This window comes from Neophocaena asiaeorientalis, unplaced genomic scaffold, assembly GCF_003031525.2.
Source record: "Neophocaena asiaeorientalis asiaeorientalis breed wild unplaced genomic scaffold, Neophocaena_asiaeorientalis_V1.1 scaffold59, whole genome shotgun sequence".
Lineage (NCBI taxonomy): Eukaryota > Metazoa > Chordata > Mammalia > Artiodactyla > Phocoenidae > Neophocaena > Neophocaena asiaeorientalis.
This window is the reverse complement of record NW_020174268.1, coordinates 12591189-12602952: the sequence shown is the minus strand read 5'-3', so window position 1 is coordinate 12602952 and position 11764 is coordinate 12591189. Positions and strand designations below refer to the sequence as shown.

General features: G+C 44.3%; 1 pseudogene; it reads left to right on the top strand.

The window, feature by feature from the left end:
* The first annotated feature begins 535 nt into the window (after positions 1-535).
* LOC112406692 (40S ribosomal protein SA pseudogene) lies at positions 536-1276 on the top strand (annotated as a pseudogene).
* The last annotated feature ends 10488 nt before the right edge of the window (positions 1277-11764 follow it).

The following is an 11764-nucleotide window of genomic DNA, read 5'->3' as shown; positions in this document are numbered from 1 at the left end:
ACACAACTGCAAAAATGTAGATGGCACCTTGCCTTGCTACCCAGAGAGGAAGCCATGCAGCATTGTGCTGGGTTCCCATGGTAACTTAAGGGAAACTTTCACCAGGTCAGGAGCCCTTGATGTCCTGCAAATGAAGGAGAAAGATGTCCTCAAATTTCTCACAGCAGGAATGCACTAAAGTGGCACCCACCTTGACTTCTTAGTATGTATGTATGTATGTATTTATTTTTGGCTGCGTTGGATCTTTGTTGTTGCGCACGGGCTTTCTCTAATTGTGGCAAGCGAGGGCTACTCTTCGTTGTGGTGTGCGGGCTTCCCACTGCGGTGGCTTCTCTTGTTGCGGAGCACAGGCTCTAGGCGCATGGGCTTCAATAGTTGTGGCACGCAGCCTCAGTAGTTGTGGCGCACGGGCTTAGCAGCTCCAAGGCATGTGGGATCTTCCTGGGACACCAGGGATTGAACCCATGTCCCCTGCATTGGCAGGCGGATCCTTAACCACTGTGCCACCAGGGAAGTCCCCCACCTTGACTTCTAAATGGAACGGTACATCTACAAAAGAAGTGATGGCTTCTACATCATAAATCTGAAGAGAACCTGGGAGTAGCTTCTGCTGGCAGCTTGTGCCATTGTTGCCATTGCAAACCTGGCAGTTGTCAGTGTCACATCTTCCAGGAAGACCGACTAGCGAGTGAGCTGTGCTGGGATCTGATCTGATCTGGGCAGCTGTCCGGGAGCCAAGACTTCTGCTGGTTCCTGATCCTAGGCTGCCCACCAGCCTCTCCCAGAGGCTCTTACGTTAACCAGCCCCTTCGCCCCACATAACACAGCCTCACCTTTGTGCCATGTGGACATTGCCATCCGTGCAACAAGGGAGCGCCTCGGCACGTCTGATGTGGTGGATACTGGCTGGGGAAGTTAAGCACCATCCCACGTCAACACCCATGGAGGTGATGCCTGATCTCTACTTCTGCAGAGCTCCTAAAGAGACCAGGCAGGCAGGGCAGGTCACTGCTGGAAGGGCTGTGGCCGAGGAGGAGCGTCAGGGTGAATGGACTACTCCAGCTCCCCACCTTACTGCTACTCGATCCGAGGTTGCAGGCAGATGTGCAGGCGAGGTGCCCTCTGTGCCTGCTCAGTGGTTCGCTAGCGAGGCCTAGAGCGCTCAGCCGGCCGCTGAAGATGGGTCTGCACTCCCGCTGCTCAGGCCACCGAATGGGGAGGAACCACCATGGTTCCTCTGTTCTTCCCCAGACTCTTAAACAAAAAATGGAAATAAGGTTGATGAAAATAAACACTTTCTTTTAAAAAAAAAATTGTAGAAGGCAGAAGGAAGAGCTACCTCCTTCACGGTTTCCCAAAGCCTAAACCCATTAAGGATATCTTTTGCGCCTCCAAAGCTAACCTGAAGGTACAAGGAATTCCTTTAAGGAAAAAACCTCAAGGGTGGAAAGTGTATTCCCCCGCTAGTGTCTTTAAAAAATGCTCCACAGGACTTGGAGTGGAGTCCCAGGGTGGCTGCCCTGACCATTTTCCTGGACAGAGTCAGTCCTAGAAGCTGAGACCCTGGAGAGGGTTTGCAGGCCAGGCTGGGGCCCATGGGAGCAGCAAAGGGAACTCACTGCTATGTCTCTGCTTGGCAAAGGCAGCCTTGAACCTGAGATGCTATGTGGACAGGCTCAGTAGACACCACAGATGGGACCTTCATTGACAGATGACTCAAGGACCAAATCCCCTCCAATCTCCCTCAACATTAGTCAAATTCATGGAGCTTTAATACCACCCTGGGGAAAATGGGGAGAGGAAACCCAGAATAAATGGAAAATATGTTTCTGACCATCAGGTCGAAATTAAAATAGAAATCAAGTTATAGAAAAAATTTTAAATTGTATATTTCTTAGACCACCATGTTCACAGATGAGACTCAGTCTGGTGACAGTAGCTGGGACCCATGTCAAAGATGCCAGCCCAACAGAGACAGTCCCCCAGGACGGCAAATGGCCTGGACCTAGAGAGGATGAATAGGAGAGTCGAGCAAGGGCAGGAGGAAAAACATCTCTGCTGGAGACAGAGTCATTTTGATCACACTGGCTGAGGCTCCTTTGTGAGGAGGGGTGAGGACATGGAAAAACGGTAGTGAGTAGTGTACTATCTTCTCTTTCCAAAGTGTGGGTCAGTTGTTTCAAGCAAATCTTCTTGGCAGCTTAATAAAAATCTGAGTTAAAGAAGTCTTCCAAGGATGCTTGTCTCTCACAGCGAGGACCAGGTGGATTCTGTTCGACTGTCGGTGTCAAGATCTTGGTGTCCAATGTGGGTACCACCAGGGGAGAAGCCTCCCTGTGTGGTCAGGAATGCCTCCCCAGCCTGGTTTTTTGTGACTCGTTTTGTTGCCTGGCATGTAGTAGGTGCTCGGTCAGTGTTGAATGACTGAATGAAGGTCTGACCTTCTCTGGAGCCTGCCTGCTCGTGGTCGCTCCAGGGAATAGAATTGCCCCTCTGCAGCCAGGCCCTCAGGCACCAGAGCTGCTAGTGATGTTTCTGGCCCATAGATACCTGGGGACTGTCCAGGTGGCTCATCCTCCAGGACTGAGTCAGACAGTGCCTTGTTTTGAAAGCCTTTCATCCCCAGCTCTTGCCCAAACATCCTGTTTTATAGGCCCATTGACTTTCTTCCCTTACTAGTCTGTAATCACTAAACCATGACAAATATATCCCCAGCACAATGCCTGGCAAATGTTTGCAGAATTAAATGATAATGTGCTAAGATCACGCCAGATGAGCCCAGCCAATGAAGGCCAGGCAATGCTTCCCAGACCTAGCTCAGCATCAAGTGGCAGTAAATTCATCATCTCTGATCTGTGCTACTTTTCACAAGGTGCTTTACACGGCTAATAACCTCCATTTCTGAAGTCCTTGAATTTCTAGTAGGAAACCTCTATGTCAAGCGAGCCAACCTGGCTGGTGTTCCCATATGCTCAGGCCAGAGCAGCAGTCTCTACCATGCACTATGGTGCCCTAAGTGGAAAGGAAAAGAGAGGGGAGGGGAGGAGTTTCTGATTATCTTCAAGGGATGCCTGAAGCTAAGAGAAAAACCATGGGGCTCAGCAGACAAACTGCAGCAGAGCAGATGCTACAGGCCTAGTTAGCTGCCTCTTCAACTCCCTGGGGGCCTGTGACAGGGATCTTTCTGGTCCCTGGGCCAGTCCCTGGGGAATGAGATGATGCGCAGGTGCCCCCTGGTGGTCGTCCTACAAACTGCAAGGCTCCAAAAGCAGGATGGTCTCCAGCAGAGAATGGCGTGTCTACCCAGAGGAGCGGCATCACCTGTTAGAGAAAGAAAAGAATCAATCGGGACAGGGGAGCCAGAGTGCCTTAATTAAGTGCCTGACATAGTGGGATGTCTTCTCAGTAAGTCTATGCCCAGTTAGTCTATGTGGATTGATTTTGTGATTACATCTTGAAGTCCAGCCACTAGGAGCCTTGATAAAATCTTTACATCTACATTAATCAGGGAATCCAGGTAAGCAGCACGGAACACTTGCCAGATGCGTCCAGCAGATGAAGGCCTCCACTGAGGAGCTCAGTGTTCCCAGGATCAGCATTAATTGTCAGGTTCAGTAGCCAAAAAGGACTGAACAGTGAGATTAGGGGTGGGGAGTCAGATGGGGCTAGCATGGACATGCCTAGAGAACTTGCAGAGAAACCATCAAAGCCAGGGGCTGGAGAAGAGCCACGACCTCCATTCCTGAGCTCTGAGCAACAGGAAGAACCCCCAAATGCAGGAGTGTAGAGATGGGGTCCAGAACAGGCCACTGCCAGTTGGCCCTAAAAGAGCATCAGGACTTTCCCAAAGAAGCAGGAATTATTTCACAGAATAGGACCTATCCTAACGGGGAAACCCAAGGCTCTTTTCATTTGCATACACAGATGAATCATTCTGTTAAGTAATAAATCTTTTTACAGTTCCTGCACCAGGAAGTGAAGTGTTAATGTGATGCATTTAACCAAAGGGATTTTAGAAAGCAAGGCATTGCATAGTTCATAGGTAGACAAGACATGTGGGCAGATTTTTCTTACCATGAAACAAATGGGTTGCAAATAATGATTTCATACCTCGAGCCCTGTTCAAGAATTTGGAGGACCAAACTCTAAACCTAGAGTCCAAATGATCATGTAGTTTGAACTGTTTCATCATAAAATTAGAGCTTGTATGTCCACAGTTTTTTTGCTTATGCCTGTAAAAGTTACCAAAGGAGTTGTTTACATAGTGTAGCTAAGAGTTTGCTACACAAGGGTGGAAAAGCACACCCTTGTTAACCAAATCAAAATTTTTGAAACATGAGCTAAATGTGCTTTATGTATTATAATGGTCACACACCCATTTAATGGATGATTACAATGAGGCTTTTAGGCTCTTGCTATATGGTTCATGAAATGGGGAAAGAACACAGGGAACCTGGCTTTCCTCCATCCGTTCACATGGAGGATGCACGTTTCACCATGTGGGTGCCTTACACAGTGCCCTTGAAGTCAGGGCGGCAGCAAATGTACTTTCTTCTGGCTTCTTGGAAAAGACAGGCCTCGAGAAGTGATTTCTGAGAAAAGCAATACCCCTCAATGAAAAACTGGTCATAAAACATAAAAGAGAACCTCCCCTCCTCTCACCAACAGTAATGTGTTTTCTACTGTATCCTGCCTTCTAAAGGCTTCAAACGGTGAAAGAGCCGAATCTGAAACATTTGCCGCATTAAGGCACAATTGAGCTTAGCCAGGATCTTTATGGGTCTTATAAATATTTATATTTAATAACATCTGGAGTGAGCCTTAGTTTGGAAGCTCATGTTTGCTGAACGAGTCTCTTTATTTTGTTGTTGTTTTTTTAATGAGAAATGAGGTTCGGGAGGACACCTTTACTTTGGTATTTTACAGTTTTCATATTTGTTTCTCTTAGCACAGCTCACGAGAGCCAAGCTAGGTCTGTTTGATTTATTCACTTTATTACTAATCAAGAGGCAGAAAGTGAAGCCGGGTGGGAGAAAAGGGGCGAATGGCAGGTGGGCGCTCTCTTAGGGCTGGCTCGCAGCTGAGGGTTGCACAGTTATCTGCAAATGTCAGGGCCCTACATCCACTTTTGCCCAAATTATATGACTGGCTGTCCCAAAGGTCCGGAATTTCCTCTTAAATAATTGCACAATATTCTTACTTCGTTTTAGCTGAGGAGGCCTAGTCATGGGAGTTGAAAAATTTTGTTGATCTCTTCAGGTTCTCCAAAAGCTTTTCAAGAAGTGATTTATCATTTTTGGACAGGTCAGCATCAGCCACGTTTGCATAGAGCAAGTAGAGCTTTCGAATTCAAAGGACAAAAATGTGTGGATGCAAATGAAGTCCACCCTCAATTTTTTGCACCCAGAGAAGGCGATTCAAAACTCACTGGTATTTGGATTGGAAATGGGTTTGTGCTTTTCATCAAATCCAATGCTTGAAAATTTTGTGGATGTTCACTTTTAGCAAAGCAAGGAATCTTGCTTTGAAGACTGACTTAGAAGGAGCTAGAAAGAGATTTCCTTTCCTATCTCTTCTCTTGTTTATACCTCAGTAAAACCTGGTTGAGGGGTGGGGAGACGCAGGCAGGGCTTTCTTGCCAGCCCTGAAGTGTTTTAGGAGAAGCCATACTGCCCTTTCAAATGTCCCTGGAGCAAAAATGGCAGTGTGATTTATGTTGCAGGGGGCTCCCCAGCAGGGATGGATGCTGCAGAAAAAAAAAAGTGAAAACTAGAAAGGATCAACATGTCAGTAAAATAAGGAATTAAAATGTTAGTGTTTCTTGCAGAACAGGGGAGCTGTCAACTTGGAAAGTAATTAAATGCTAAGTGCTGTCAATGAATTCGAAAGATTTGCCTCAGGTAAACCAAAGTGCAGATAATTGATACATACACACATACAGCGGGTACACAAGGAAGGATATTTTGATAGAGAAGTGGAGTGACTTACTCAAGGTCACTAAGGAATTCCATTCTCTAGACTGTGTTCCATAAAGCGTCTCTGTGACTACGGTCCTCTTATCATCAGTACGGACACTGTGTTGCCTTGAATTAGTTCCACAGGAATTTTTTCTTGTTTTCTGCTCAGATATGAGTACAAGTGCAAAACTTTAACAATTCCATTCTGGATGCTGGCCTTTTCTAATGTTCAGCTCCCTCTGGGTGTCACATCATCTCCTTTGAAAGAAGAGATAAGCCTCTACTCTATTATTAGAAGCAAATGTTTGAGCAAGTGATGTGTTTCCCACCTTCAGCTTGTCATCCAGAATGTGATGGAAAGTGAGAGTGAAACAAGATAAATGTCCCACTCCTTGACTTGGAAGTTGTTTTTTGTCCAAAGGTAGAAGACGCCTTCGGCACGAGTTAACAGGTAGAATTACACCTCATTTTCCTAATGATCCAGGCACTGTAATAACCTTGGAAAAGTAATCCTCAACATGACACCCACAGGAATATTTCTAATAAGTAACTTGAAATCATATAATATTCCTGCTGTGGTGCAGCGCAAGGGAACCGTGGGATTAGATTTATTTTCTCGTGCTTTTCTAAATGAGGCCGAGAGGCAGGAAGAGGGGCATCGCCCACTTAATACTAATACTCTGACATTGTGTGACTATGTTCTTAGGCCCGCATCCAAATGGTCCTCGGGCTGAGAGAAACCAAAGCTGAAAGCTGAGAACCATCAATCTCTGACGCTGAGCTTTTTCAGATGCTTCCTGAAAAATGAATATGCACGTGCTGACCAGTGTATCCTGTGACTTCTAAAGTCTGGAGACTCCGGAACCCAGGGGGAACCCACAAAATCTAACCTTTGAAACAGAGACTCAAGTTTCAGAGATAAGACAAACGATTTTGCTTAGAACAGTTAGAAGAAAGCAAATGCTACTTTAATTTTGGGGTTCCACAAAATTCATTATGCAACAGAGAAAAAAGGATATTAAAGACTTCAGCCAAGAATTTTCAATATAACAAAAATATTAGTAAAATATTAACACCGCATCTGGTTGAGAAAAGAGTTACATTAATATTTTTCACTAAATGGAATAGGACCCTTTTAAGTCTTGACTGTTCTGTTGGACACACTTTTTTAGGACAGCCACCATCTGTTGGGTACTTACTAGATAGCAGGCACCAAAGTAGGTACTTATAAGCATTATCTTGGTTAATCCACATGAAGTAAGAATTATTATTCCCATTTTCCGAATAGGAAAGTTGAGGTACAGAGAGGCCCCAAATCATACAGTTGATGTGTGGAGTGGCCAAGATCCAAACCCAGGCTTGTGATCTTATCAAAATGCCCCAATTTAATAATTCAAGCCACCTCCCGCACCAAAAACAGAATCAGCGCCTAACCCAGGTCCAGGGGAAAGCTCAAGTTCTCTGGGGAAACCTCAGGTGACCAGCTACCTGGGAGCCCTGTTCTAATCTAGACTAATGAAGAGCTGGCCTCAGTAAGTTTACCAAAACAAGTATTTCCAGGGTATTGTCAGAATTTGATAAGAAGAAATGACAACGCATGCGATCATTATGAATATCGCCCAGAACATGAACCCAAAAGGCCAAGGAAAAGATGTTCACACCAGATTGAACTCAGGCTGAAAAAGCAACAGAAGAGAGGTCTGTAATTAGGAGCAACGAGTTCATTCAGGGAAAGCAGAGGGGAGCGTTTCTGACAAACCCGGGTGCCAAGACCAATATTATATTAAAAAATAATTGAAGCTGATGCAAGGCTTTTGCAGATCCAAATTCACCGTGACCAGAAGAATGGAGGTGGGGCGAGCAGTTGACGATAGCAACGCATTTTCAGTAGCCTGGGGAAGGAGGAGACAGAAGCGAGTGAAATTCAATATCCCAGAAGTTAAAGCCCGGTGCTTGTCAAAAACAAAAGAAAACACGCCTAATGGAGTAGAATAACAAAGAGAGCACTCTGCATTCAGAGGGTATTGGGTCCTTCAAAGGTCTTTGCAAATAGTACTAGGAATCATGGATGTACACCTGTGAGGCATTGTTTGTGCCGGTGCTTTCTGGAGTTTACCTAGTCCTGACAATGGTAAAAAAGCACCAACACAATGATTGCATCCCCGGCCTCAAAGGGATTAGGCTCCAAAGCCACCTGGGAAGAGAACAGCGCACCGTGATGGGGGTCCCACAGCCTGCGTGCTCTTTTTTGCCTGTAGGTGGGGATTTTCTGTGTGGTCTCCCAGCTTCCCTGTCTCTACACTCACTGGTTGCAGAGTAGCTATGGGTAAGGTGGGTATGGTTATAACAGACAGTCAGGTATTTTTTTTTTTTTACAGAGGATCGGTTTTCAGAGAATGAGAATATACTAATGCAGTGATCCATGAATTTTTTGGCTTACATACCTTCTAAAATAATTTGGAAAAACTTTGTAACCCCACCCATATTGTGCAGTTGACCTCTGAGTTTTCCATCATAAGTAATTGCTAAGTAATTGCAAAGAATGTAACTTCTGGCATATTGTACAATTTGACAATTCAAAATATAACTCTTATTAACTCTCTTAAATGTGTCCAGTTGAATGATTTAATACCTACCAACATCCATTTTTAAATACAAGTACAAATGCTTCTCTTTAACATTGTATTTCCATTCTACTTCTCATTAAGAACCATCCAGTTTAATTATATTTTTGCGTTTGTATTTTATGATAACTCTTTCACATATTTCTGTGATAAATATATATGTGTGTATGTATATTTTAAATTTTATAAGTTTAAACTTTTTCTTCTGAATTGAGGTATTATTATAATTATTAATAAACAATTGACCACAAGATAAAGATTTTACAAATTTTGAAAAATAATTATAAATTATTTTAAAAAATCATAAAAATTTTACTGGACATATGTATTAATGGGATAGAAGGGGATTTATATGTCTTGAATTGTTTCTCTGTTTGGTGCCCTGGAGGTTTTTACACCTGGGAAAATACAGCATAGTAAGGTTTGGTGGTGGTTGTTTGTTTTTTATTTTATTTATTTATTTTTTATAAAATAGAAGAGGGAATGTTGTGGCAGTGGAGATGGCAAAGGGCAAAAGCAAAGACTTGTTCTCAGGCCAGTTAATTTTTAGGAGAGAACTCATGGAAGTTGAGGAGTTAGAAATTGATTTCCTTGGAATGATCCACATGCAGGTACCAGAAGGAAAGACTGGGTGTAGAGGGTCAGGTTGGGACCTATACTGCAGTTTGAAGATGACTGTCTTAAACGGCGCTGTGTGGACTGTCATTTCCTCTTCCTGGGGGGAGTCAGGGAGGCCGTCCCAAAGCTTAGGATCCCAGGTGGAGTGGAGACGTTGGGCAAGCTCCAGCTTTGCCGCTTGTTAGCTGTGTGACTCTGGTAAGGAAGAAACCTCTCTGACCCTCAGCTCCCTCTTCTTTACAACTGGTGCACGGAAGCTGCGTCTCCCACAGGGCTACTGAAAGGATCACATGGCTAATACAGGCATGAGTAGATGTTGAAAGTGGCTGCTCAGGGCTTATCGGTTTCCTTTCCTATGAGAAAAATAGTGATTCTTTGGATTTAGCTGTGTGGACATGTATTATATTCTCTATAATTCTTAGGGACAAAGCACTTCCAAACAGTCCTCGGCCATAATGGACTCAGAGTCAGTACTACCAAGAAAGAGAAGCTTCACTTTGTGTGTCTTCATCCCTCTGTCTTACTATCTTGGACGTATCAGGGAGCCAGCCTGGACCTCAGCCCCTTCTCTCTGGGGTTTGCCTTCCTCTCCTCCCCTTTCCTTCTTTTTTCTTGGGGAGAACCTACCCTGGGCCGCAGAGTGCCCATGTTGGGCATATACAGCACAGTATTGTCAAACTTGCAGTATCGTCTTCATGGCAACCCAAATATGTGGACCGCAGGTTCAGCTGGAAAGGCGCTTGGAGCCCTGCAGCCCTGTCTCCAGTTGAAGGGTTGGAGGAGCTCCTTGGTGGCTTAGAGGAAGCTTAGGTTTGGCAGTCTGGTGAGTATAACTTAAGACCATGTCTGTGGAATCAGACAGATACAGGTTCAAATCCCGGTTCCCTCACTTACTATCTGGGTGACCTCAGTAGATCATTTAACCCTTCTCAGGCCAAGTTAACTTGTCCATAAACTGTGGTTGATAGTGACACTTACTAATAGGGTTGTTTGGAGAATTTAATGAGATGATGCACATAAAACACAAGCACAGTGCCTGCATAAGTAAGTGTTCAGTAGGTACTAGAGGTTCTAGCTGGGAAAATTAGACAGGAAAATGAACTAAAAGGCACCCACAATGGAAAGGAATAAGTAAAACTATATTTGCAGATGTCATGATCACCTTATATCATGAGCCCATGATTTATATTGGTTAACTTTACCTTTGAATTAATAATTCTTTCAGATAAATTCTAGAGTGGAATTGGCACAATGCTTAAACCGTAAGGACTCTCTATCCTTCCTTTTTTTTCTTTTTCATTTAACTGGTAAGCAAATCAAATGGGCAAACCATTTTGTCCTCAGTTTTTACTGACTGAGATGGAGGTGGGCCCCGCAGAGTTTATGACGTGACTCCAAGTGAGTCTGCTCTGCTCCCCGGCACCCAGCCAGTCAGCAGGAAACAGGAAGGAAGTCTGGACCAGTTACTGACATCTTGCCTAGGATTGGTTCTAGGGCTGTTAATGGGGAATGGACGTTTAATGAGGTGAGGGTCCCTACTGAGGGGTGTCCCCTGGGCTTCCTGAGTTTGAGGATTTGGGACCTCAAGGCATCAGGTACTGAGAAACTGTCCCACAGTCGAGGCCCTGCCAGGTGCATCATGTACCCCATAAAGAAGTCTTCCCCACCACTCCCCATTGCCCTGCCCAAGAGGAAAGTGCTAGGATGTGAGGCCTCTGAGAGCAAGGACTTCGTTTGTTCATCACTGTATTACCAGTGCCTAGAACAGCACTGTCCAAGAGAAATATAATTTGAGTCACGTGTGTAATTTTAAATATTCTAGTAGCTACATTTAAAAAGTGAAGAGAAACAAGTGGAATTAACTTTAATTTATATGAGCAAATATATCCAAACTATTGTCATTAACCAGTATTTCCAAAATATTATTTCAACATGTGATCAATATGAAAATTATTAATATTTTACTTTTTAATTTTTGTACTCAGTCTTTGAAATCCATGACATTTTGTACTCATAGCTCATCTCAGTTCATACCAGCCACTTGTCAAGTACTCAGTGGCCTAATGTGGCTGCATTGTAGCCCTCACAGACCTAGAACAATTGCTGGCATGTGGCAAGCACCCTCACAGAGTGAATGAATACAGTTAAATCAGAGTCTCTGGGCTTCCTAGGGCTGTAACAAATCACCAGAAATTTGGTGGCTTAAAACAATAGAAATATATCCTCTCCCAGTTCTGGTGGCTGGAAGTTTAAGATCAAGGTGTCCACAGGATTGGTCCCTTTTGGAGGCTCACAGGGATAATTCCTCCCATGCCTTTCTCCCAGCTTTCCCCCAGCTCCTTGGGATTTCTTGGCTTGTAGACACATCCCTCCAATCTCTGCTTCTGTCTTCCTGTGTCTCTCTGGGTCTTTTTCTGTTTCTTATAAGGCCACTCTCATTGGATTTGGGGTCTTCTCTACCCTGGGATGATCTCATTTTGATCCTTACCATATTTATATCTGCAGAGACCCTTCTCGAAGTAAGTTCACATTCTGAGTTTCCAAGTGGACATAAGTTGTAGAGGG